A 26,068-nucleotide genomic window follows, 5' to 3' on the forward strand; every position below is an offset into this window, starting at 1 on the left:
GACACCACTGGAGTGCCCTCATGTGCCAGCGTGCATGGTTGACCAACAGAATACAGGAAGCCATCAGACCGAGCAGGCGAAGGACCTTCAGGACTGGAATGACCGCTCCATTGTGAAATAAATGAATCATTCCCTGTATGTCGAGAATCCTTTGAGGAGGAGGGAATGCTCGACATACAGTTGTGTCCAGTACCGCACCTATGAACAGGTTGTGCTGGGAGGGCACCAGGTGAGATTTGGGTACATTTATCGAAAAACCCAAACTGTACAACAACCGAGTTGTGACTTGCAGATGATTGAGTACTGTCTCTGGAGATTTTGCTTTGATAAAACAATCGTCCAGATACGGGAATACAGGTATCCCCGACCTTCTGAGATGTGCTGCCACCACAGCCATCACCTTGGTGAAAACTCGAGGTGCAGTAGTAAGACCAAATGGAAGGACCGCAAACTTGTAATGCTGCGATCCCACCATAAGCACAAGTTACTACTTGTGTAACGATATATCTGTAGGAGACATTAGTTAGTGATAGATTCCTTACCTTAGAATATCCCCAGGCGTCAGACTGGATCCAGAAAATTTTGCACAGCAATACCCCTGCGCGCCGGCAGGCGTCGTCCGCGGCTCCGCGTCCGTCATCGGCGTCGTTAGCGCCCGAATGACGTCGTCGGAGTACTTAGACGCCGCCCATGCGTGCTGATGTCAGTTCTGATACACAGCTTTTCCGCACCAGATACTTAGAGCCATGATAGAAACAACACTGGTGCCATGAAACTAGGACCCTGAAAGGGGATGACCTTAACCCTAGATATCGGTTCGCAGAACGGGGAGGATGGGTGGGTCGGTAAGGAATCTATCACTAACTAATGTCTCTTACAGATATATCGTTACACAAGTAGTAACTTGTGCATCTGAAAGAGACACGTTAGTGATAGATTCCTTACCTTAGAATAGATACCCCAGCAATACCAACCCCGGTGGTGGGTCTGCGAACCAATAATCACACCAGAAAGTCCTGGAGGACGGAACGGCCAAAGAAGCCTTCCCTCCGGACTTGGCTGTCCAGGTAGTAGTGTCGTGCAAACGTGTGCAGCGAGGCTCACGTAGCTGCCTGGCAAATGTCCTGCAAGGGCACTCCTCGGCCCAGGGCGGTGGTAGTCGCCGTGGCCCGAGTGGAATGAGCCCGCAATCCAACAGGGGGCTCCTTCTTAGCCAAGGAGTAACATGCCTGGATACACAAGATGATCCACCGAGAGATGGTCCGCTTGTGCACCGCCTTTCCCTTCTTAGTGCCCACGTAACCAACAAAGAGTTGGTCATCCACCCAGAACTGGCGTGTGCGATCCAGATAGTAAGAGCGCGCACGTTTTGGGTCCAGACGGTGGAGCCTCTCTTCCTCTTTCGAGGGATGCGGAGGCGGAAAGAAGGTGGGCAAGGTAATGGACTGCCCGATGTGGAAGGCTGTGACAACATTGGGCAGGAAAGAGGGCCTCGTCCGCAACACAACCTTGTCCGGATGGACAGAGAGGAAAGGAGGTGTAGAAGAAAGAGCCTGGAGCTCACTCAGTCTCCTGGCAGAGGTGATGGCAACCACGAAAGCAGTCTTCAAAGTAAGAAGACGGAGAGGACCGTTATGGAGCGGCTCAATGGGGGCGTGGCCAACAGCCGAACATGGTGGACGTGAGTTAGAAGAGCTCCGTCCTAGCTTCCCCTATAATCCTGGCAATTATCCTATGATAGTGGGATCTGGCCCCTAACCCCCTCGCCTGATACTCGCCGAACCTGAGCTGCGCTGCCGGGGCCTGGCTGCCGGCGCTGGGAACCCTGGTAGAGAGCTGCTGACTGAGGACGTCGCACACAGGAAGAGAGGCCTGCTGCTGCCCAGGAGACCGCGGCCCACAGTGGTCTGGCGGGCGGACCGGAAGTGCGGCGCGCACGGCTGTGTGGAATCGCCGAGCACGGCGGAGTGGACCCTGGGGCTCTGACCACACCGGAGCAACCCCAACGATCACACTGCTACAGCGACACCCGCGGATTGACCGGAGGAGGTCGGAACGTGCTGGGAAGCCGCCGGCGGCTAGGGGAGTCTGAACCCGGAGCACGGTGGGGCGCGCGGAGCTAGAATTACGGCCGGCGCCTGAACCACGGAGCTATCCGCTGCAGAGGGCCACGACCAGGAGATAGACAGGCCTGTACGAGGTGAGCGGGGATGGTGATAGCCAGATCGGGCGGGACGGCGGACCACGGCACAGGCAGTGTCTGACGCCCGGAGGAGCACAACGAGCCCCCACGAGCAGAGAGACAGCCGGAGCCACTGGTGGGGGTCACGCGCCTGCTGCTGAGGCGGGACAGTCCTTGCTAGACGGGCCTGCATGTCGGCCTAATGGATACTGGGGTGCGCAGTCTGCCACGCACCGGAGGGACAGCTTCATGCACGGCCGGCTCCAGTGATAGCGCCGTAAGGGCTGCAGCGATGGTGGCCTATCCCTGAGGGTACCGGGAATCCCATTCAGGCATCAATAACGCCGGAACTGTTACACCTCATCCCAGGGCTGAAGGGGGCTAATCGCCAGTCAGTTACTGGAGCCACGCAATAGATTTGCGGACTGGCTCGGACCTGCAGAACCCTGGACACCCTTGACTCGGAGGGCTTATCACCTTGCGCTCCACGCCACTCAGAACACGACACTACACCTGGCTTGGCTGAGAGGTGGGCCGGAGATCCTGGACTACCCCCTGAGGTGCGCAATTGCACGGCACTACCCACACCTGGCCCGGCCCGGTGGTGAGAGACCGGAAATAGTAGGGGAAGGAAGACAGGGCGTCGACATACCGCCCGCGGTGTACGTGGTGGAGGTGCAAGATGGGGCGGCACAGACTCCCTCGTGGTGGCGCGCAGGCGTCTGGATCGGAGGATCCGCTGGCATCCTCAAATGACGACGCGATTCCGCCCACGGGTACTACCTCCCAGGAGGCAAAGTTGGACCTCATACTGTCGGAGATCCGGGCATCCAGAGAGGCTCTCGAAATTCGTATGGATACGATGTCAACCGGCCTGTCGCTTCTCAAAGACGATCATAAGAAGCTGGCGGAGAAAGTGTCGGAGCAGAAACTCGCACTTGCCGATTTGATACCCCAGCAAACGGAACACTCCACGAGATTGGAAAATCTGGAGAAGCAAATGCAACACCTGAGGGAAAGAGTTGACGATGCGGAAGGGCGCTCGAGACGCAACAATGTACGCATCTTGGGCGTGCCGGAACGGAGTGAGGGGAAAAATCCGACCCGCTTTGTGGAGGAATGGCTAAAGACCGTAGCAGACCCGGCGGACCTCACCCAGATGTACAGCGTGGAAAGGGCACACAGAGTCCCTCCCAGACCACCGAAGCCGGGGGCTCCCCCTCGCCCCTTGATAGCACGCCTGCTCCACTTTAAGGACAGAGATGCCATCCTGCAGGCCGCAAGGGAAAAAGGCCCCATAAAATTTGAGAACCACTCAGTATCCATATACCCAGACTTCACGCAAGCAGTGCAAAGGGCCAGAGCTTCTTTCTGGGGAGTGAAGAAATCATTGCGGGAGCGAAATATAAAATATGCCCTGTTCTACCCGGCACGCCTCAGAGTCATTCACGACCACAGAACTTACTTTTTCGATAATCCGGAGGAGGCTTCGGAGTGGCTGGAGGTTACGCTCACCCCGGTACACCCCTCACACGGAGAATTGGAGGTGCCGGAAACACAGAGGAAGGACAGCCGGACAGAGCCCCAGGGTCGCCCTAGTCACCCGGACACGGAGGGGGCCGACGTGGGACATCCAGGCCAGGAGGAGGGAGAAGACGGCTCGGCAGCGGTAGCACGACTAACCACCAACGCACTGGCGGAACATGACGAGCACAACGGATCTCCATCGGAGAGTCGGACGAGTTCCCACACAGCGGCCTCGGACACGGATGGAAGCATTCAGTTGTTTCCCCAAATTACTGCACAGATGGCGGCAGACATGTGATCGTAACCCCTGCAGCGACGGACTGGTAAAGTAGCGGATGCTCTCATTTGCCATAGGGGGGGGGGGGAGCCAGGAACCTGGGACATCTTTGAACCTAGGGGACAATGGTTACGAGACTTTTGAACGTACTTTGTTGTGAATGTTTGACTGGGCTCACACCTCCAAGCCTAGGCACGGTTACAAGATTTCTATACCCATGTTGGGTGTTACGGTTTGGTCCTCTGAGGTTGTAGAGGGGGACCTAAGAGTTGGGGTGATGTTTGCAAACGTGGCACTAAAAACTTCCATTTTGTGGTCAATGATGATATGGACAATGGTTTTGGAACATTTTGAGGATATCCAGGGTAATGTCGTCCCCTAATGATTATGTGGTCTGCACTTGGAATGTACGGGGACTGGGCTCAGTACATAAAAGGCACAGAGTTCTGGCACAACTGCGTAGGCGGAGGGTACACATAGCATTCCTGCAGGAGACGCACCTGAATGAATCGGAGGGGGCCAAAATGTTGCGGAAGTGGAGGGGCCAGCTCCTCGCCACTAAGTACTCTGCATTCTCCCGGGGGGCGGCCATTTGGATTAACAACTCGGTCCCGTTTAAGCTCATTGACTCTAAGGTAGACAGGGAAGGCCGCTACGTGCTTGCTAAGGGATTGCTGAATGGTGTGTGTGTGGTGCTTGGCTGCTTTTATGCCCCGAACGTGGGGCAATCGCAGTTCTTTGTGGAACTGGGTAGAGCACTAACGGATTGGGTGGAGTATGATTGGATTATAGGTGGAGACTGCAATGCGGTACTGGACCTCACGCTCGACAGATCTCACCCCCCTCTGCACGCAGCTGAGAGTAGAAAACAGGCAGAGGCATTGGCACATTGGGCTGAGGGATGGGACCTGGTTGACTCATGGCGGGCACTACATACAGCACACAGGGAATACACATTCTACTCCCCACCACACAACCTCCACACCAGGATAGATCGCATCTTTTGCTCCAAGACACTTGCGCCGTCAATTGTGCAGGTAGGACATATGGGGAAGACGCTCTCGGACCACAATCCGGTGGAATTGTCCCTGTCATGGGGAAGAATACCTACCCCGATACCGACATGGCGGCTGTCCCCAGGCCTCCTCGAAGACTCGGTTTTTAAGTCCACCCTATCAGATGCTACCACACACTACTTCACGGAAAACACGGGTTCAGCAAGCTCCAGGAAGGTCGAGTGGGACGCTTTCAAGGCGACCATTCGCGGGGAGGCCATGGGCACCAAGGTAGGCATCAAACACCAGGTACTGAGGAGACTGCGAGAGATAGAAAGCGGTTTAACGGCACTGGAAATCGAGGCCGCAGGCACGGGCGGCGCCCTCACACAACTACAGGAGGCTAATATACGGTATGCAGAACTTCTAGAGGAATTGAGGGTTCTCGACTATAGGGAATACACCACTCGACAATACGCACAGGCGGACAGGGCGGGTGCGCTGTTGGCGCGCCTGACCAGGGATGCACCGGCAGCTGCCCCTATCATGGAGATCCAGGGGCCCTCAGGGGACTTAGTGCAAGGGCAGCGGGAAATCAACGCGACGTTCCGGCGTTACTACGCTGCACTGTACGGACCGCACCCTCCACTATCGGAACCGGCGTTAGAGGACTTCCTCTCCGATGTATGCGTTCCTCAACTGAGCGCGGCGCATGGCGAGGAGCTGGCGAAACCCATTACGGTAGCGGAAATTAGAATGGCGATTAGGGCTCTGCCTAGGAACAAGGCACCCGGGTCAGATGGACTTCCGGCGGAGTTTTACTTAACATACATAGACCTACTGGCCCCCCGCCTGCATGAGGTGTATAACGAGGCGTTGAAAAGCGATGGCCTACCCGACACGACACTGCAAGCCCTAATTGTCTCCCTTCAGAAACCGGGTAGGGATGCTTTGAGACCTGACAACTACAGACCACTATCACTTTTGAACACTGACTCCAAAATACTCAGTAAGATACTGGCGATGCGCCTGTCTCAACACATCCAAGAAATGGTACACCCCGATCAATGCGGGTTTGTCCCGAACAGGAGCACAGCACTAAATCTGCGAAGGCTCCACCAACTAATGTCTCCCACCGCAGGGGGAGGTGTCACCGAGGGTTGTATCTCGCTGGACCTACGGCAGGCGTTTGATACACTCAGATGGGACTACATGTTCGCGGGCATGACAAAATTTGGGTTGCCCGCCGGATTTATAGACTGGGTATCTCTGTTGTACCGGAAGCCTACGGCACGGGTTCGGACCAACAACTGCATCTCTGATCGGATAGACATAGCGAGAGGCACAAGGCAGGGGTGCCCTCTCTCGCCACTGCTGTTTATAATCGCCCTGGAGCCCCTAATGCTGAAAGTCCGAACTATGGCGGCTGCGGTGGGGATTACTAGGCTCAATACCCATCATGTCATATCGGCGTATGCCGACGACATACTGCTCTTCCTCAGAGACATAAATAACCCAGTGACACCGCTGCCGCGGGTCTTTGAGGCTTTCCGCGAATTATCGGGCCTCGCCATTAATGAGACAAAGTCGTATGGGTTTGGCTTTCGGAGCCCGGTGGCGGGAACACATGTTCAGTTTCCGCCGCACTGTTTCCAGGTGGCGCCTGTAACATTCAAGTACCTGGGTCTCCAGATATACCGGCAACCACAGGACCTGCTGGACGGGAACCTGGGGCGAGCACTGACCAACCTTACTGATCGGGTACAGTTCTGGACTACTTTACCGCTATCGGTGGCAGGGAGGGTGGCTATATCAAAAATGGTGGTACTGCCGCGTCTCCTATACTTCTTCACGAATCTGCCAGTCTCTATCCCTATGCCTTATTTTAAGAAACTTAACACTCTATTGCTTGACCTAATATGGGGGAAGGGCAGGAGACGCATAAGTATGATCCGGCTGCAGCTACCCACGGATAGGGGCGGCTTGGGAGTGCCTGATTTATTCGCTTACAGCTGTGCGTGCCAGCTGCAATGGCTAGCTTATTGGTTGGCTGGCCGCAATTTACACGAACTGAACATGACAGAGGACGACAGACTCCGGGGGGTCATACATCGGCTGTTACTGCCAGGGGCCAAGGCACCGGCGTCGACTCCACCCCTCCTCAAACTGGCCCTCGTGTACTGGAAGAGGGCGGTCAGGTATACAAATGGGCGGTCGAATTATGCACCCTCGATACCACTGCTGGGCATACCGCTGGGGACGGGTCCGATGACGGAAAGAAGACTACGGGTGTGGCAGGAGGCGGGGATAACACAAATCGGGGACTTCTTCTCGGATAACAGGCTATTGCCATATGAGGAGTTCGCCAGGCTTCACCAGGCGCCAAGGGCGCTCTTTCTGCAGCATGCACAATTGGCACACTACATAGGCACCCATTGGGCGGGGGACGGGGTGGAGCCCACCAACAACACGCTGATCACTATGCAGTACCTCATGGGGGCGGGCGGACACTTGACCAAATGGTTGACTGCTGGGATACGGGAGGGCAGGGCTGACCCCCTACAACCCCTGAAATTGAGATGGGAGGAGGACCTGGAAGTGGCGTTGAGCGCCAAAGAATGGGACCTGGTATTGAAATTGCCGAAGAAAATGTCTCGGAACCCCAGGTTTAAATATATACAATTGATGATTGTACACAGGGCATACTTGACTCCTCGAAGAATTCACATAATGTTCCCGACTGCGCCCGATACTTGCCCCAGATGCCGACAGGAAGACGCAGGCATGTTACACATGTTCTGGGAATGCCCTAAGCTGGGACACTACTGGGCCACGATACATCACATATTGAATGGTATAGTACCGAATAGACCCTACACATCTGCCTCTTATTGCATGCTGGGGATAGGACACAAAGAGAAAAAGAGAAGTGTGGAGTCCAGATTCGTGGATCTGGCATTGCTAATAGCGAAGAGGTCAGTGGCGATGAGATGGAAGTCGGCAAGGCCGCCAGACATAGAGACCTGGGGCGGGGAGGTGGTCAGGTGGGGCAATGGCCGAGGGACAGGAACTAGGCAGGGAAGAGCGTAGAGGCCTTAGGAAACATCCCATCTCAATGGAATGGAACGCCCTACTCATATAATTCGAGCAAGGTATACAGGACCAAGAGGACTAGTCTGAGTCTGTCATCTCTCACAGGGGGATACTACGCCCGTGACCGAATGTACACGGGAGCCGAGTTGCAGACACACTGGGAATGATCTGATACGCATATATGATGCAAACGGGGATCGGTACCCTACTGGATACGGATTGTATTGTACACATTGATGCAAAACCTAACATTGCTGTTATGTGGAATGTTGAGTGCCGGGGGGGGGGGGAGGGAACGGGGAGGCTTTCAGGGAGTTGGGACGTTAACGAACGCAGAAAACCGAAAATGTAAATGTTTGCAATGTATACTGAAATATATGTCACAACGTGGAGAACTACTGTACGAATGTCTATACAATATACAGTGACCTAACTTGCAAATAAAGAAATTTTCAAAAAAAAATGGAGCGGCTCAAAGGGAGCACACATTAGGTAAGTAAGTACAAGATTCAAGTCCCACTGGGGCATCACGAAAGGAACAGGAGGGAACATGTGTGTGATGCCCTTCAAAAACCTATTTACAATGGGAGACTTGAACAAGGAAGGCTGATCAGGTAGCCTTAAGAAGGCGGAAAGGGCAGAAAGGTACCCCTTGATAGTGCCCAGAGCAGAACCCTGCTGGGCAAGAGAAAGAAGAAAGAGGAGAACCTCAGAAAGGGGTGCAGAGAGTGGGTCCACAGCCTTTGCTGTGCACCATGCCACAAATCTGTTCCACCTGCAGGCGTATACCGACTTTGTGGAGGGACGCCTGGCTGCCAGAATGACATTACAGACTTCGGGAGACAAGTCAAATGGCCTCAACTGTCGCCGCTCAATCTCCAAGCTTGTAGGTGGAGGCTGGACAGGTTCGGGTGGAGAACCGTCCCCTGCTGCTGCGACAGAAGGTCCTCCCGAAAAGGCAGACGAATCGGGGGATCGATTGACATGCTGAGTAGCTCGGGATACCAGTATCTTCGTGCCCAGTCCGGAGCCACAAGGATAACCTGGGCCTGGTCGCGCCTGATCTTCTTCAGCACTCTGGGCAGAAGTTGTATAGGCGGAATGGCGTACAATAGACCGCAACTCCACTCGCGACGAAAAGCGTCTCCAAGCAAGTGCCGCCTTGGAAATTCCAACGCGCAGAACTGATGACATTGCGCGTTCTCTTCTGTGGCGAATAGATCTAACCAAGGCTCTCCCCACTGCTGAAAGAGGCCTTGCGCCACGTCAGAGTTCAGGCGCCATTCGTGATCCATCATGCACCGACGGCTGAGTTCGTCCGCCCTGGCATTCAGAGAACCTGCCAGGTGTTGAACCACCAGGGTCACGCCCTGATGGTCCAGCCACTGCCAGAGGCGCAGAGCCTCCTGGCATAGGGTCCACGACCCCACCCCGCCCTGTTTGTTGCAGTACCACATGGCGGTGGTGGTGTCCGTGAACACCTGCACTACACTCCACCGGACAGAGGGGAGGAATGCCTTCAGTGCTTGTCGGATCGCCCACAGCTCCAAAAGGTTGATATGGAGCCGGGACTCCGCCGGAGACCAGAGGCCTCTGATCTCCGCCTTTCCCATGTGGCCTCCCCAGCCCTGGAGGGACGCGTCCGTCACAACCACGTGCTCCGGGTGGGGTAGGGAGAGGGATCTGCCACTGACCCAATCGCGGTCCGTGAGCCACCACTGCAACTGTATTGCAGTGCCCTCCGAGATCAAGACATGATCGGACAAGTTGCCCTGATGCTGGGCCCTCTGAAACTTCAGGTCCCACTGCAGAGCCCGCATCCGCCACCGGGCGTGATGCACCAGAGGGATGCAGGAGGCCATCAGCCCCAGAAGCCGCAGCGTCAACCTGACCGAGACTCGGGATAAAGGCTGAAAGATCGGAATCAGAGCCTGAATATCCCGAACCCGTTGTTCGGGAGGATAAACCCGAAACTGCGCAGAGTCTAGAACCGCTCCAATGAAGAGGAGCTTCTGAGAGGGACACTGGTGCGACTTCGGCACGTTGATGGAGAACCCCAGCAAGTGCAGGAGGTCGGCCGTAGTCTGGGGGTGGCTGACTACTGTCTGTGGTGAGCCCGCCTTCAACAACCAGTCGTCGTGGTAGGGGAAGACTAACACCCCAACCAAATTGAGCTGCGACCACCGCCATCACTTTCGTGAACACCCGTAGGGCGCTGGTAAGGCGGAAGGGGAGCGCGGTAAACTGAAAGTGCTCGTGGCCTACCGTGAACCGCAGGTAACGCCGGTGGGCCGGCAGGACGGGGATGTGAAAATAAGCGTCCTGCAAGTCCAACGCTACCATCCAATCTCCAGGGTCCAGGGCAGCTAAGACCTGAGCCAAAGTCAGCATCTTGAACTTCTCCTTCTGGATGAAGCCGTTGACGTTCCGTAGGTCCAAGATAGGGCGTAGGCCCTTCTTGGGTACCAGAAAGTAGTGGGAGTAACAACCACACCCTACTTCTGGCCCAGGAACGCGCTCGATGGCCCCCTTGGCCAAGAGGGCCGTGACTTCCTCTTGCAGAAGTTACAAGTGATCCCCCGACACGCGGTGGAATTTCGGTGGCATGGCTGGAGGGGTCGCCTCGAAGGGGAGGGAGTAGCCCCTTCGGATGATTTGCAGCACCCACCTGTCCGACGTGACAGTGCGCCAGTGGAAGAGGTGATGGCGAACCCTGCCCCCCACTGGCGTCACATGGGCCTGAAAACACGGACTAGGAAGGTTTTGAGGCAGGTGCTGCGGAGGGAGGTGTGGACTGGCCTCGCCGTTGTCCCCGACCGCCGCCACGGCGGTTTCCACGGCTGCCACCGCGCTGTTGAACATTCTGCGGTGCGTGGCTGGCAGCACGTGTGGGGGCGCCCCTTCCGTGGCCACGAAAGGAGCGAAAGGCACCCAATTGCTGGCGTGTGGCCGAGAGGCCCAAGGACTTGGCCGTAGCCCTGGAGTCCTTAAAAGGCTCAAGCGCATGGTCTGCCTTGTCGCCAAAGAGGCGACAGCCATCGAACGGCATGTCCAGAAGAGTGGCCTGGACATCGGCCGAAAAGTTGGCGGACCTCAAACAGGCGTGGCGTCGAACCGCCACCGTCATTGCCATAGCCCTGGCCAGTGAGTCCGTGGTATCCAGACCACACCGGATGGAATATCGTGCTGCATCTCGGCCCTCCACAAGGGCTTGGCCGAGTTTAGCCCGGACCTCCTCCGGACATTGTGGCAGCACTTCCGCGACCGTGTCCCACAGGGTGTGGGTGTAGCGGCCCAAGAGACATGCGGTATTGACAGACCGCAGTCCCAAACTCAGGGACGAGAACACTTTCTTCCCGAATTGTTCATATCTCTTGGATTCCCGATCGGGCGGAGCCGTTGGGAATGCGGTCTGGGAAGTGGAGGCCTGGATGACCAGGCTATCGGGGGTGGGGTGGGTGGACAAAAAGCAAGGGTCGGCCGGGCGGTAGCGTCTGGCCATGTTCCTATCCACAGGCGGACCTGTGGCGGGCTTGGACCAAGCGCCCACAAGAACGTCACACAAGGCCTCAAACGGCAGCAGAGGCTCATTGGAGCTTGCTTGCGGTTTAAGGACCTCAGTGAGGAGGTTAGTCCTCACGGCCGCGACGGGGAGCTCAAGGTTTAAGGCCTTGGCCGCCCTCGTCAACACTACACTGTAAGCAGCCCCCTCCTCCGTAGCCACGGTGGGAGGGGAGACAAATCCAGTGTCTGGTGAAGTGTCAATTCCACTGGCCTCCCCAAGCTCATATGTCCAGTCCTGTGGAGACTGGCAGTCTTGTGCCAGAGGGTCCACAGACCCCTCCCAATCACCTTCGTCACCCATCTCCTGCAGAGCAGGGTCATCAGACGGGGCCGTTTCGTGGAAATAGAAATCTCCAAAGGCCGTCGGAAGCAGCACCCAGCGGCGTGGCTCCGGCGCCAGATCCGGACCGAAGGGTAGTGGGCGCCGGGGGCGACACCCGCAGGGCCGGCGCCGGTGAGGTCGACCGGCGATGACCCAGATCCAGAAGCGGATCCAGTGAGGGCCTGCGGCGCCGGGACCGAAGTCGCCCGGGGCCGAAGCACCCGACGGCGTCGGAGCCGAAGCACCCGACCCGCTAGGCCCTCCAGCCGGGGCCGTTGGGCCCGGAGGCACCACGGGACTCGGCTGCGGAGGGAGGGACCTCATGGCCATGAGGTACCGCTCGACCTCCGCTGGTGTCGCGTCATGCCCAGGTACCCGAAGGTGTGGGGCAGGCGGTGACGCCTGCGACTCCGTCGGAGCCGCGTGGGTGGTGTCACCTGACCCCCGGCCGCATCGTGCGAGCGTCGGGGTAGGTCAGAGGAACGATGACGTCTCTCCGACCTCTCAAGCCCCTTACCTGAGGACTTGGATCCGGACGACCGATGTCCACTCCCGGAGCTGCGAGGACTCAGACCCCGCGACCGGTCCCTCGACCTCTTGTGGGACCGGGACATGGAGCAGTGCGGGGCCGACTGCGGGAGCTCGAGTCGCTTGCGGGACCGCTCCCGCCTAGCTTTAGACGTCAGGGCCCGGCAGTCGGAGCAGGTGCGGTCGTCGTGGTCGAAGGCCTAAACACTTCAGGCACCGGCGATGGGGGTCGTAACCGACATCAGTCGGTCGCACTTGGAACAGGGTTTGAACCCGGGCATCCCTACCGGCACCGTCGGAGTCGAAGACTCGAGTAGAGAAATGATCATAAAGATCAAAAAGGTTAGTCAAAAAATGACTACGGGGTAGAGCTTCTCCGGATCTGCGCTAGCTGGCGCGGAAAAAAGAAGAACTGACGTCAGCGAGCATGGGCGGCGTCTAAGTACTCCGACGTCATTCCGGCGCTAACGACGCCGACGACGGACACGGAGCCGCGGACGACACCTGCCGGCGCGCAGGGGTATTGCTGTGCAAAATTTTCCGGATCCAGTCTGACACCTGGGGATATTCTAAGGTAAGGAATCTATCACTAACGTGTCTTTCAGGTAAGGGAGAGACTTCCTGTGCGACTTCGGAATGGGGATGTGGAAATACGCATCCTGCAAGTCGATCGACACCATCCAGTCCTCTTCCAGCAGCGCCTGAAGAACCTGAACAAGGGTGAGCATCTTGAACTTCTCCTGTTTCAGGTAAAGGTTCAAGATCCTGAGGTCCAAGATTGGACAAAGTCTGCCATCCTTCTTGGGAATCAGGAAATACAGGGAGTAGCATCCCTGACCCCTTTCCTGCTCCGGAACCACCTCTATCGCACCCTTTCGTAACAGTGACAGGACCTCCTCCTGCAGGAGAAGTAGGTGGTCCTCCGAGCAAAAACCTTGGCAAGGAGGGTAATACGGAGGAAACTCCCGAAAGGGAAGAGCATACCCATTCTCTACGAGATTGAGAACCCAAAGATCTGATGTAACCGATTCCCAATCCCATAGAAAATGGGTAAGCCGACCCCCCACAGGACCCACATGATCCTGAATGGCGGATCTAGGGCTGCTTTGCTGCTGATGGAGGGGGTTGGGAAGCGGAGGAGGTAGAGGAGGAGGAGGCTTGACGTCCTCAAGGACGAGCTCTCTGTCTGCCCCTGTAGGATTTATATAGTGGATTTTGCTGTTGCTGTTGCTGCTGCTGTTGAACTTGACGGTAGGGTCGAAAGGACGAACGCCCAAAACCTCTATACCTCTTAGTCGCAGAGCATCTGGACTGCAGCCCCAAAGACATGGCAGTAGCCCTACTGTCCTTAAATCTTTCTAAAGCTGCATCAGCTTTTTTGCCAAATAATCCAATACCATCAAATGGCAAATCCAACAAGGCTGCCTGAACGTCCGCAGAAAAGTCAGATGACTTCAGCCAAGCAGCCCTTCTAGAGGCAACAAAAGTTCCCATAATGCGTGCAACTGAATCAGCAGTGTCAAGTCCACTTTGAATCACTTGACGTGCAGCCGCCACTGTATCAGCCAACACCTCATCAAAATCCTTCCTGCTGTCCTCAGGAATCTTTGGAGCCAACTGCCATACAGAGTCCATCAGAGCATGTATATATCTCCCCAAGAGACATGTGGCATTGGTCGATTTTAGAGCCATACTCGCAGAAGAGAAAATCTTCTTTGCAGCCTGATCCTGTTTCTTGGACTCCTTATCCCCAGGCACCTGAGGGAAAGCACCAGGAGCTACCCTATACGTCCTTGCAACACTCTTAGCCACTGCAGGAGCTGTAAGAGGCCTGTTCCAAACCTCCAATATAGGCTCAGTCAAAGCCTCATTACAAGGATGCAATGGTTCTACAACCGAAGATGGGAAATGAAGAACCTCAGTCAATATATTAGACTTGAATTCAGCTGTAGGCAAAGACGAATTTAAAAGAGCTGCAGCCTTTTTAATGACCACATGGTATGGTGCAACGTCCTTTGAAGGGGCATCAGAAACAGAGGACAGCTCCCATTCAGGGGAAAGCTCTAAGCCACTAGCTTCCCTCAAATCATCAAAGTAGTCCTCCTGAAGCTCACCTTCTTCCATCTCAGCCTCTCTATATCTCTGCTCCTCTATAAGACGCTGAGCTTCCCGCCTCGATCTTTCCTTTACGAGCCGCGCCGTCGGATCCGTGACCGACTCCGACGGAGCCAGCTTCGAGATCGGATCCGGAAGCCCAAACTGCTGCTCACGAGGTCGAGTCGGAGCCGGCGTCGATGGAATCGGCGTCGACGACTTTGGCGGCACAGAGAAATGCCAAGGTGAAGCCTGCGCTGGCATAAATGGCATAAAAGGAGCTGGAGCATAGGAGTGGGGAACTCCTAAACTATATGCCAAAGGACCCATGGGACCCGAAGGTGCACCAGAGGGGTACAAAGCTCTAGAGTAGACTCCATACATCGCGTTTAAAAACGAAGTAGGGTCTTGACCTGGAGCTGGGAAGGGCGGCTAAGAACCCATAGGATGCCCTTTCGGAGGTTCCGGATTTGCCTCCTCTTCCACAGGCGGATTGACTGGAGTCACTGAGCCCTCTTGTAAATGAGCCTCTTCTTCCTCTCGAGCCGGGGACGGCGCTATAGAGGGAACCAACTCCGGAGCCGGAGAATGCACCGGCGACTCCAAGGGCGAAGCCTCACCTTCTGGAACACCAATCGAAGGAGACACCTCATCTTTTCTATGCCTCCTCTTAGGCGACTTCGGCCTAGACTCCGAGTCCTTACAGGAGTGATGACGAGATCCATGCCTTCGCTTCTTATCCTTTTTCTTCGCTGACCTCGAAGCATGACCAGAAGACTACTTCGAATGCGATGCCCTGCAGTACCTTGACCTCGACCTACTTGAACGCGATCTCGAAGTCTTCTTCTCTTTTCTACCTTTCAACTTCGCCACCAGAAATGTTGCTTCCCTCTCTCGAAGAGCCTTCGGATTCATCTTGTTACATGAAGAACAGCCTTTGACATCGTGGTCCGAACTCAGGCACCAGATACAATCTTCATGCGGGTCCGTAATCGCAATCATGTTGCCGTACTCCCCACAAGGCTTAAACCCGGTCTTCTTAGACGACATCTTCAGTGAGAAACAAAGAAGCAAGAAGCCAAACAGAGAAAAACAGTAACAAAGTTACCAACAGCTCCAGAGGTTCCCCGAAACCGTTAGCGTCGGCGACGCGGAAAAAAGGGAACTGATGTCATCACGCCGGCGTAGGCCTATTATGGAGTCAGTGACGTCAGCGGAGCCACGCGCGATGTTGTGCGTTCCTGTGACGTCGTCCACGCCGGCGAGCTGCAAAGAATTTTCCGAACGTTGCTGACGCAGGGGGATATTCACAAAGTGAGGAATCCACTGGCCGATGTATCCATCAGAAAGTGCTGATCTCTAGACACGTGTTTCTGGTTCTTTAACCGGCATCAGTTGAGATTACAGTCTTTGCTCTCCAATACTGCTGCTCTCTACTGATGACGATACAAAAGGGGATGATGGACGGAGCGTTTGAGCAAATCAAACACTCACCCCCAGTCAACTGATCTGGGTTTAATCCATCACCATTCTTTAGCCCACTCAGCCACCCCAGTTCAGACATGGCCATATGCAAATCAGTCTGACCCTGTGCCTCATGGGAACAGTCCAGCCCGAACTGCCAATGTAGGGAAGTCAGGATCATGCAAAATGAACACACAGGAAGAGACGTGTTCATAAGTGAAGAGGTTTAATGCATCTCTTCAATTTCAAGCTTAACAGTTTAATGAATTCACATTCCCCATTAACCAGCTTTCCCTGAACAATAACAATTCTGAAAAGGAACGCACTATCTTCCACGAGCACGGAGTGCACGTGGAAGATAGCAGATAGCAGACAGACAGTATAAATGCAACACATCTTCCCCCTTTTCTTTTTTTTTTTTTTTTTTCCCCCACAATATCCATAACAAAATCTCTGAACCTACCCGGCACATGATGTTCCCTTTTCGCCCTTTGATTTTCCTCATTTCCTTTAGAAACACCAGGATTAGATCTAGGAGGAACACAAGGTCGTACATTTTCCCCCAACACAGATTCTCTTTCAGTTTTGGAAAAACCATCAAATCCTTTATACAATGAAATCCTATTAAAATTCCACACACTTCCCCCTTCTATTCTGACCGCATTATTAAGAACCTCAATAACCTCCTTAGGATCCGACCAACATTGAGATCCTTTAGAGACATTAATGTTTCTTTTAACTCGAACAAAATCGCCAATGACCACGTTTTGCTTGCTCGGGTGACCTCTTTTGTTGTCCATATTCATTTTCATTTTACTTTTGTACTTCTGAACTCTTTCCTTCACCACATCATAATCAATATTGTTCCATTTACAACTTGAAACCTTCCCTCTTAACCACCATGGAACCAAAGTGGTACTAGGCTTTCTTCCTCTCAAAAGTTCAAACGGGCTGACTAGAGTAACCAAATTAGGAGAAGTTCTGTAGGACAAAAGCATAGAACCTAACACATTCTTCCAATTCAAGCCACTCTTAATAGAAAGCTGAATAGCCTCTTTCACCACTCGATTAAAGCGTTCCACCTGTCCATTGGCTTCAGGATGGAAAACAGCAATTCTCTTGTGAGTTATTCCACACTTATTGAAAAAAAACTCCATGTCCTTACTAATAAATTGCAGACCATTGTCTGTAACTTGCGGAATACCCTCTCTACAAAAAACGCTATCTAAAAATTCAATAATTCTCTGAGATGTGACCTCTCTGACCATTTTTATTTCCGGCCATTTAGAAAAGTAATCGATCAAAACAATACCAAAACTCTCTTCCTTAGGTAACACATGAAATGGCCCGATAATATCAATGCCCAACTTCCTCCATGGCCCGTCTGGAAATTCCACAGGAATAGATTCCACTCGCAGAGGAAAGGCAGATTTGTCACTATTTGCACAACTACCACAAAGTCGCACGAATTGTTCAATCGAAGAGTCAATCCCCGGCCACCAAAACATATCCTTAATGCGTCTTCGCGTAAAAGAAATACCCAAATGTCCCTCGTGGCCAATCTCCATGATGGTGCGCCTCAAATTAAAAGGAGGAATTATTTTATCTTCCCTTAGAACAATGCCATTTTCGATAGCTAACTCACCATTAACTTTAGCAAAACTCATCAACTCCCCAGACAATTTCCTCGTCTCAGGCCAACCTTGAACAATAGATTTCTTTACTTCACTCATCACAATATCTTTCTCCATCTCAGAAATCCATATTTCTTCCCTCAAAACTTGCTTATCACTACCAATCGAATTCACATCTTGAACAGTAAACGCTACCTCACAATCATCCTCCTGAAACACACCTACTTCAACAAGGGGCAACCTGGACATGCAATCAGCGTGGATATTAGCCTTACCCTGGACATACTCGATAGTGAATCGAAAGGATTTTAACCTTGAGGAAAGCCTTGCCAAGCGCGCCGACATAGACCTGCCTCCACCTGGGGACATCAGAAACACAAGGGGCTTATGGTCAGTTTTATTTACGAATTCAGTTCCCCAAAGGAAACTTCTAAAATGCTTGGCTCCCCACACACAAGCTAGTAATTCTCTCTCGATCACAGAATAATTTTTTTCAGCTTCCCTCAACGCCCTAGATGCATACGCCACTATCCATTCATTATGATCATCCCTCTGTAAGAGAACTCCACCTAGACCTAAATTGCTTGCATCTACCATCACAATGCACTTGTTCCCAGGGATGAAGGGTTTCAAGCACGGAGCGTTAACGATGAACTCCTTCAGCACATTAATCGCAACGGACATCTCCTCAGACCATTTAAAAACAGCATTCTTCTTAAGTAAACATCTAAAAGGATCAACCTTGACTGAGTAGTTAGGAATGAATTTAGCATAAAACTCAGTTAACCCCAAAAACGCTACCAATTGTTCCTTAGAAGACGGAAAAGGCGCGTTAACCACACTTTTAACATGCATCCCTTCAGGCTTAATACCGTCCCCACTGATAGTATGTCCAAGGTACTCAACTTCCTTCGCTTTGATGTTGCATTTATCTAACCTGAGAGTGAGACCCTTCTTGGCCAATGCAGCAATGACACAGTATAAATTACGATCATGATCCTCATCACATTTCCCATAAACCAAGATATCATCTTGGAATGCGACAGCTCCGTCCAAGCCATCCAAGGTATCCTTCATTAGTCTCTGAAAGACAGAAGCTGCACTCGCAAGACCAAAGGGCATGCGGCAATACCTGTAAAGACCCTCAGGGGTGATAAAAGCAGTCATATTTTTGGATTCTTCCGACAATACCACTTGGTGGTACGCACTAGCCAAATCAATGCAAGAAAAAACTTTCGCATCCGCCAAAGTGGAAACCATCTCATGCAAATTGGGTAGGGGATGGGCATCCACCCAAATAGAGCGATTCAAACTGCGCAGATCAACACACAATCTGAGCTCACCAGAAGGTTTAACTGAAATCACAATGGGAGAAACCCACGGTGAGGACTCAATGGGCTCTATTATGCCATCGTTACATAGATTTTTTAACATGTCCTTCAATTTACTACGATAAGAAATGGGAACATTCCTTACTCTGTCGTATGGAAACAGAATCTTCGTGTAGCCTAATAGTGTGTTCAAACCCAAGATACCTGCCCAATTTCCCACTGAATACTACAGGAAATTCCCTTCTTAGCTTCTCAACTAAAACATCACTATATTGCGTTGATGGTTCAATGGCAAATACAGGAGGATTTGCCCTAGGATCAAGTTTAATTCCTAAATCAAATTGCTGTGGCCATCCAAGTAGCGACTTCCCACTTTTTGTCACATAAATTTTGCTTGATGCATGGTTCTTGCCAAATTCTAATTTAGCTGAAAAATATCCTACTAAATCAATTTTATGGCCTGTATACCCACCAGGGGATACATCCGGTGATATTAAACACCTACCAGGCCAATTGTCCTCAAAGATTTTGCGGGAAATAATGGTAAACCAAGCACAAGAATCAACAAAGAAGTCTAACTCGATACCATCTACCTTGATAATACAAGATGGAAATTTGGAAACTCCATCAACACAACATACATTAATAACAGTATTGATGTTATTTTCATCATTACCAGTACTGAGCTCATCATCACTTGAGTAATGTACGTAATGAACAAGTTACTTACCTTCGGTAACGATATATCTGTAAGAAACAGTAGTTAGTATTAGATTCCTTACCTTAGAATATCCCCAGGCGTCAGTCTGGATCCGGAAACTTTTGCGTAGCAGTACCCCTGCGCGTCGGTAGGCGTCGTCTGCAGGCGTCCCCTGCGGCTCCGCGTCGTGATGACGTCGCTGGAGTATATAGACGCCGCCTCCGCGCGCTGACGTCAGTTCTTTGCACACAGCTTTTCCGCGCCAGAACACGCAGAGCCATGTGAGAACTAACACTGGTGCCATTTGAAACTAGGGCCCTGAAAGGGATGTCCTTAACCCTAGGTATCAGTTCGCAGAACGGGGAGGATGGGTGGGGCGGTAAGGAATCTAATACTAACTACTGTTTCTTACAGATATATCGTTACCGAAGGTAAGTAACTTGTTCATCTGAAAGAAACAGGTTAGTATTAGATTCCTTACCTTAGAATAGATACCCCAGCAATACCAACCCCGGTGGTGGGTCTGCGAACCAATACAACCTACACCAGAAAGTCCTGGAGGACCGAACGACCAAAGAAGCCATCCCTCCGGACTTGACTGTCCAGGCAGTAGTGCCTCGCAAAGGTGTGCAGCGAGGCCCACGTGGCCGCCTGGCAAATGTCCTGCAAAGGGACTCCCCGGCCCAGGGCAGTAGTAGCCGCCGTGGCCCGAGTGGAATGGGCCCTCAGCCCAACAGGAGGCTCCTTCCGAGCCAAAGAGTAGCATGCTTTGATGCACAGGACGACCCACCGAGAGATGGTCCGCTTCTGTACCGCCCTTCCCTTCTTCTCACCCACGTAGCCAACAAACAGTTGGTCATCCACCCGGAACTGGCGTGTGCGATCCATGTAAAATGAAAGCGCACGTTTTGGGTCCAGACGATGGAGCCGCTCTTCATCCTTCGAAGGATGCGGAGGCGGGAAGAAGGAGGGCAAGGTGATGGACTGCCCAATGTGAAAAGCAGAGACTACCTTGGGCAGGAAAGAAGGTCTAGTCCGAAGAACCACCTTATCAGGATGAACAGACAAGAAAGGAGGTTTAACAGAAAGAGCCTGGAGCTCACTCACTCTCCTGGCAGAGGTGATAGCCACCAGGAAGGCCGTCTTTAAAGTGAGAAGACGGAGAGGACAGGAATGAAGAGGCTCAAAGGGAGCGCACATCAGGAAAGTCAGAACCAGGTTCAAGTCCCACTGAGGCATCACGAACGGAGTTGGGGGATACATGTGCGTGATGCCCTTCAAGAATCGTAACACAATAGGGGACTTGAATAAAGATGGCTGATCAGGTAGCCTCAAGAAGGCGGAAAGGGCAGAAAGATAGCCCTTGATAGTGCCCAGAGCAGAGCCCTGCTGGGCAAGGGAAAGGAGGAAGAGGAGAACCTCAGACAGAGGGGCAGAAAGGGGATCCACAGCCTTTGCTGTGCACCATGCCACAAATCTGTTCCACCGGCAGGCGTATACCGACTTTGTGGAGGGACGCCTGGCTGCCAGAATTACATCACAGACTTCAGGAGGCAAGTCAAATGGCCTCAACTGCCGCCGCTCAATCTCCAAGCATGGAGGTGGAGACTGGACAGGTTCGGGTGGAGGACCGTCCCCTGCTGCTGCGACAGAAGGTCCTCCTGAAGGGGCAGGCGGATCGAGGGACCGACTGTCATGCTGAGTAGCTCGGGATACCAGTATCTTCGAGCCCAGTCCGGGGCCACAAGGATAACTTGGGCCCGGTCGCGCCTGATCTTCAGCACTCTGGGCAGAAGTGGTATAGGCGGAAAGGCGTACAACAGACCGCAACTCCACTCGCGCCGAAAGGCGTCGCCGAGCGAGTGCCGTCTTGGAAACTCCAACGCGCAGAACTGATGACATTGCGCGTTCTCTTCTGTGGCGAATAGATCTAACCAAGGCTCTCCCCATTGCTGAAAGAGGCCTCTCGCCACGTCCGAGTTCAGACGCCATTCGTGATCCACCGAGCACCGACGGCTGAGTTTGTCCGCCCTGGCGTTCAGAGAACCTGCCAGGTGTTGAACCGTCAGAGTCACGCCCTGACGTTCCAGCCATTGCCAGAGACGCAGAGCCTCCTGGCAAAGGGTCCACGACCCCACACCGCCCTGTTTGTTGCAGTACCACATGGCGGTGGTGTTGTCCGTGAACACCTGCACTACACTCCCGTTGACAAAGGGGAGGAATGCCTTCAGTGCTAGGCGAATCGCCCGCAGCTCCAACAGGTTGATATGGAGCCGGGACTCCGCCGGAGACCAGATGCCTCTGATCTCCGCCTCTCCCAAGTGGCCACCCCAGCCCTGGAGGGACGCGTCCGTCACAACCACGTGCTCCGGTTGGGGAAGGGAGAGGGATCTGCCTCTGACCCAATCGCGGTCCGTAAGCCACCACTGCAACTGTCTCGCAGTGCCCTCCGAGATCAGGACATGGTCGGATAGGTTGCCCTGATGCTGGGCCCACTGAAACTTCAGGTCCCACTGCAGAGCCCGCATCCGCCACCTGGCGTGATGCACCAGTAGGATGCAGGAGGCCATCAGCCCCAGAAGCCGCAGCGTCAACCTGACCGAAACCCGGGATAACGGCTGAAAGATGGGAATCAGAGCCTGAATATCCCGGACCCGCCGTTCCGGGGGATAAACCCGAAACTGCGCCGAGTCGAGAACCGCTCCAATGAAAAGGAGCTTTTGAGAGGGACACAGGTGTGATTTCGGCACATTGATGGAAAACCCCAGCTCGTGCAGGAGGTCTGCCGTCATCTGAAGGTGGTGGACGACTGTCTGGGGCGAGCCCGCCTTCAACAACCAGTCGTCGAGGTAGGGGAAGACTGAAACCCCTAACCGGCGCAGATGAGCTGCGACCACCGCCATCACTTTCGTGAACACCCGTGGGGCGCTGGTAAGGCCGAATGGGAGCACGATAAACTGAAAGTGCTCCTGGCCTACCGTGAACCGCAGGTAACGCCGGTGGGCCGGCAGGACGGAGATGTGAAAATACGCATCCTGCAAGTCCAACGCTACCATCCAGTCTTGAGGGTCTAGAGCAGCCAAGACCTGAGCCAAAGTCAACATCTTGAACTTCTCCTTCCGGAGGAAGCCGTTGACGTTCCGTAGGTCCAAGATAGGACGGAGGCCTCCTTTGTCCTTCTTGGGCACCAGAAAGTAGTGGGAGTAGCAACCACACCCTACTTCTGGCCCAGGAACGCGCTCGATGGCCCCCTTGGCCAAGAGGGCCGTAACTTCCTCCTGCAGAAGTGTCAAGTGGTCCCCCGACACACGGTGGTTCTGCGGTGGCATGGCTGGAGGAGTGGACTCGAAGGGGAGGGCGTAGCCCCTTCGAACGAGCTGCAGCACCCACCTGTCCGATGTTATCGCGCGCCAGCGGGAGTGGTGATGGCGAACCCTGCCACCCACTGGCGTCACGTGAGCCCGAAAGCTCGGACTAGGAAGGCTTGGATGCAGCAGCGGGGGGAGGTGTGGACTGACCTCGCCGCTGGCCTCTACCGCCACCACGGCGGAAACCACGGCCGCCACCGCGCTGGGGAGCGTTCTGCGGCGCGTGGCTGGCAGCACGTGTGGGACCGCCCCTCCCTTGGCCACGAAAGGGGCGAAACGAACCCGTCTGCTGGCGCTGGGTCGAAAGACCCAAGGACTTGGCCGTGACCCTGGAGTCCTTGAAGCGCTCCAGCGCGTGGTCCGCTTTGTCACCAAACAGGCGACTGCCATCAAATGGCATGTCCATGAGTGTATTTTGGACGTCTGGCGAGAAGTTGGCAGATCTCAGCCAAGCATGGCGACGAATCGCCACCGTCGTGGACATAGCCCGTCCCAGCGAGTCGGTCGTGTCCAGACCACAACGGATCGAGTACCGCGCCGCATCCCGGCCTTCAACCAAGGCCCGGGTGAGCTTGTCCCGCACCTCCTGGGGGCATTGCGGCAAACACTCCTCGACCGTATCCCACAGGGAGTGGGTGTAGCGGCCCAAGAGGCACGCGGTATTACAAGACCGCAGTCCAGCGCTCAAAGAGGAAAAGACCTTTTTACCAAATTGGTCATACCGCTTTGATTCCCGATCGGGCGGAGCCGACGGGAACGCGGACTGTGAAGTGGAGGCCTGGATCACCAGACTCTCCGGGGAGGGATGGGTGGATAGGAAGGCAGGGTCGTCCGAGCACGGACGGTGACGCCTGGCAACGTTCCGGTCAACCGGTGCACCGGAAGCGGGCCTGGACCAGGTGCCCAAAAGGACATCCGTCAGGGCCTCATTAAACGGCAGCAGAGGCTCCTGGGGGCATGACTGCGGTTTAAACACTTCGGTCAGAATGTTCGGCTTGACCTTCGCGACAGGGAGCTCAAGGCTCAAGGCCTTGGCAGCCCTCATCAGGACCACCGAATAGGCAGCACCTGCCTCAGACGCCACAGGGGTCGGGGAGACAAACCCAGGGTTGGGCGACTCGTCCAGACCACTGGCATCACCCAGATCACCTACCCAGTCCACATCATACTGGCAGGCACGGGATAAAGGGTCCTCAGACCCCTCCCAACCCTCTCCATACTCGTCCTCATCGCCGTATTCTGGATCGACGATATAGACCTCGGGGTCAATGGGCCCCATCGGCGCCGGATCCGGCGTCGGACGACGCCGGTCCGACTCCGCGTCAGGAGTCAGAGGGGGAATGGGGGTGGCGCCGCGTGGCGTCGGCGCCGGGGACCCGACGCCGGCCGGAACCGACGGCGGAGTCGCTGCACCGCGCGGAGGCGGTACCACGGGTTGGCCCAAAGGAACCGACGCCGGAGAGGCCGGTAGACCAGCCGGCGACGAACCTGAGGGGCCCAGCGGCGCCGGGGCCGGAGCCACCGGCGGCGTCGAGGCAGGAGCACCCGAACCGCTCGGGCCCCCAGACGGGACCGACGGGCCCGCAGGCGCCGTAGGCCCCGCCGGAGGAGACCTCGCCCTCATAGCTATGAGGAAGGCCTCGATCTCCTCACGCGACGCGCCTTCCCCAGGGACCGACGGGTATGGGGCAGACAGCGTCGGCGGCCCACGCGGGCCCGCGTGGGTGGGGCCACCCGAGCCCCCGGCCGCATCACGCGGGCGTCGGGGGGAGTCGGGGGTACGATGACGACGCCCCGACTTCTTACGCTTACCTGACGAACCGGAGGAATGGTGGCGACTCCCGGAGCGCTCATGGCGGCTCCGCGATCGTTCCTTCGACCGCTCCCTCGACCTCCGACCGGACCGGAACCGCTCTCGACGCGGGGCCGACACACGGAGCTCGAGAAGCTTGCGGGACCGCTCCCGCCTAGCTTTACCAGTCAAGGCCCGACAGTCGACGCAGGACTCCACGTCGTGGTCCGCGCCCAGACACCGGAGGCAGAGTCGATGGTGGTCGGTGACCGACATCAGGCGGTCGCACTCGTCGCAACCCTTGAAACCGGGCATCCTACCGGCACCGTAGAAGATTAAGTAGTTAACAAGAAACTTGGTCAAAAGACCGGAGTACTGCTCTTCGGATCTGCGCTAACTGGCGCGGAAAAAAGAAGAACTGACGTCAGCGCGCGGAGGCGGCGTCTATATACTCCAGCGGCGTCTATATACTCCAGCGACGTCATCACGGCGCACGACGCCGACGACGCGGAGCCGCAGGGGACGCCTGCAGACGACGCCTACCGACGCGCAGGGGTACTGCTACGCAAAAGTTTCCGGATCCAGACTGACGCCTGGGGATATTCTAAGGTAAGGAATCTAATACTAACCTGTTTCTTTCAGATTAACCCTTTTGGGTGGTGATTTACAGAATTTGGTAAAATGACCTTTTCTATTACATTTACACAAACTTTATCGATGCCAGGACAATTCTTGTAATTGGCTAAGGGCGAATTACTACCACATCTAAAACATAACAGTGCATGACTGCGTTTCTCAGTATTCTGATTCATACTCTTATGTTTAATATCATATTTGTTGGAACTTTGACTAGAAGACATCTTTTGTTTATGTTGTTCCTTAAATTCTTTGTTTACATTAAAAACATCATTTTTATCCTTACCCCTAATCTCCTTTACAAACTTTTCAGAATGCTCAATAGACTTAGCAATGTCAATTGCAGCGTTCAAGGATAAGTCAGGAGTAGACCATAGTTTCTCTTGAACTTTTTTACTATTTGTACGCATCAAAATCTGGTCCCTTAGAACCTGGTCATAAGAAGTATGTTCAAATGCGCAAGTAGCTGCAAGTGATCTTAAAGAGGATACATAATCCTCAATGGACTCCTCATCACGCTGTTTGCGAGAATAGAAAATAAACCTTTCCATCACTACATTT

At 54.2% G+C, this 26,068-nt stretch overlaps 1 protein-coding gene across 1 annotated transcript in view; it reads right to left on the bottom strand.

Moving 5' to 3' along the window:
- SPRYD3 (SPRY domain containing 3) overlaps positions 1-26,068 on the bottom strand; it is a 686,433-nt gene that overhangs the window by 182,994 nt on the left and 477,371 nt on the right. The gene's annotated exons all lie outside the window — the stretch shown is intronic.

This window comes from Lissotriton helveticus, chromosome 1_1 (assembly GCF_964261635.1).
Source record: "Lissotriton helveticus chromosome 1_1, aLisHel1.1, whole genome shotgun sequence".
Taxonomy (NCBI): Eukaryota; Metazoa; Chordata; class Amphibia; order Caudata; family Salamandridae; genus Lissotriton; species Lissotriton helveticus.